Consider the following 2,356-nt stretch of genomic DNA (forward strand, 5'->3'; position numbering starts at 1 on the left):
CCCACATGCCGCAGAGCCACTAAGCCTGTGCACCACAACTACTGAGCCTGCGCCCTAGAGCCCGTGCTCCACAACTACTGAAGCCCGCGCACCTAGAGCCCGTGCTCCACAACAAGAGAAGCCACCGCAGTCAAAAGCCCGCGCACCGCAACGAAGAGTAGCCCCCGCTCGCCACAACTAGAGAAAGCCCACGCGCAGTAACAAAGACCCAATGCACCCAAGAATAAAAATAAAATAAAATAAATAATTTTTTTTTTAAAAAGGGAAGGGGCACATATATGAAACAACATGATCCCTAACACCCAACTTTTGGTGTTAAAACCAACCCAAGATGTGTTTGGTCTCTTCCTTAACAATTCGACCAATGACAATGCAAAAGGAAAGGCATTTTTCCATGTCTGGACCATTTTGTCACAAAAGAAAGATCAGGATATTGGATTGGGCACTGAATGTCTCGCGTTTTAAAATTTCAACTTAAGAATGATAATTTAAAAATATTAAACATCTGAGGAATTATCTTTCCATTTTAAAGGTGATTTTTTTTTTTAAACCGGCTTCATTCACTTTATTTTTCTCATAGGAAACTATGTGGTGGCTACAGCAGGAGCCTGGGTCCTCTGCATGGAAACTGATGTGGGTCTTTACAAGATGGTCAGTGAATTCCTGATACGGAGACTTGGTGAACACCGTCTCCTTCCAGAGATCAGGAGTGAGATAACTGTAGGTCTTGGAAATGGCATCGAAAGTGGTCTTGGCGAAGTTGCCCGGCATGGTGGTGCAGCCCCTGGCAGAGGTGTAGTGGTCGTCAATTCCAGCCACCATCAGTAGCTTCTTGGGCACAGGGGCTGAGATGACGCCAGTGCCCCTGGGGACAGGGATGAGGCGCACCAGCACAGAGCCACAGCGGCCAGTCACCTTGCAAGGGACGGTATGGGGCTTGCCGATCGTGTTCCCCCAGGAGCCTCACCGCACAGGGACCACGGAGAGCTTGGCCAGAATGATGGCCCCACGGATGGCAGTGGCTACCTCCTTAGAGCACTCGACACCCAAACCAACATGTCCGTTGTAATCCCCGATGGCAACAAATGCCTTGAACCTGGTCTGCTGGCCAGCACGGGCCTGCTTTTGCACAGGCATGATCTTCAAAACCTCGTCCTTGAGGGATGCCCCCAAGAAAACGTCAATGATCTCAGGTTCCTTGATGTGCAGAGACAAGAGACAGATCTCCTCCAGGGACTTGATCTTCATGTCCTTGGCCAGGCGGCCCAGCTTACTGACGGGGAGCCACTCCTTGTCCTCGGCCTCGCCTCTGCGAGCTCCGTGGCTTTCAGCCCCGGCCCCGGACGCCGCTGCCAAAGCCTCCATGGAAGCCACCACCGCCTCCCATTCCAGGGTCCCCGGGTCCTCCGGGCCCATCGGCAGCACTGGCATCATCCACCATTTGGTGTTTTTACGGAGAAGAAGAGCTAAAAGTGATTTTTATTTGAAATTTATTTTTGCTGATGATTTCTATGATGAAATGCCTGTATCAGGAACTCTTACATATTATTGAAATATCTAATCTTGTCACAATATATCAGCTCCTAAAAATGCATGATAATGCTTTTTTGTTACAGAAAACCTCTAAGCCATCTCCTATAACCCTATCAGTGAAAAAAATTATTCACTTTTTATCATGATGGTCATCTGTTATTGTTTTAAAAAAAAACACATAACAGCGTTATAAAAAGTATAGAATGACTTATGGGAAATTCCTGAGGATTTCTAGGAATTTCATCTTCTTTTTCCCCAAGTCCCTAAGATGAAGCTATTGAGATTAAGTATATGTTCACCTAATAAGTGTTCATTTTGCACAATCTGGGTTGTCTATGGTGATAACCAGCTTTCCGTCTGATGGTAGAGACAGGCATTAAATAAATGTAAAAATAAGAATTAGAAATCGTGCTGGACATGTGTAGTAGAAACTGTGATGGGGACCACAGCTCGGCTCACAAATGTTCCCCAGCCACTGCGTTTGTGCTGCCTCCTCCCCTTCTCCGCGGGGAGGGCTCTGTCACAGGGTCAAATGGAGCAGCAGGCCCCCACCTCTTCACCCAAGTGCAGACACCTGATGCAAACTGGCCAATCAGAATGCTCCATGTGCTGGACCCCAGTGATTGGTCCAGAGGTGGTCATGTGACTGAAATGTGGGCCTCCCGGTCCTTTCCTGGGGTTTTGGGAGCTGGAACTTAGAAAGAGGGTGCTTCCCTTTTCTTCTGAAAACTACGCAGCTGAGAGCCCAGAGCTATAGCAGCCATCGTTCCAGCCCAAGGATAAAGCTATTATTATTTGAGAGGTCAGGTGCTCACACACAGAA

The 2,356-nt window shown here is 47.9% G+C and overlaps 1 pseudogene; it reads right to left on the reverse strand.

Annotated features, from left to right (window-relative positions):
- Window positions 1–584: 584 nt before the first annotated feature.
- Window positions 585–1,548, reverse strand: LOC102979390 (40S ribosomal protein S2-like; annotated as a pseudogene).
- Between the last annotated feature and the right edge of the window lie 808 nt (window positions 1,549–2,356).

Source organism: Physeter macrocephalus, chromosome 14 (genome assembly GCF_002837175.3).
Source record: "Physeter macrocephalus isolate SW-GA chromosome 14, ASM283717v5, whole genome shotgun sequence".
Classification (NCBI taxonomy): domain Eukaryota; kingdom Metazoa; phylum Chordata; class Mammalia; order Artiodactyla; family Physeteridae; genus Physeter; species Physeter macrocephalus.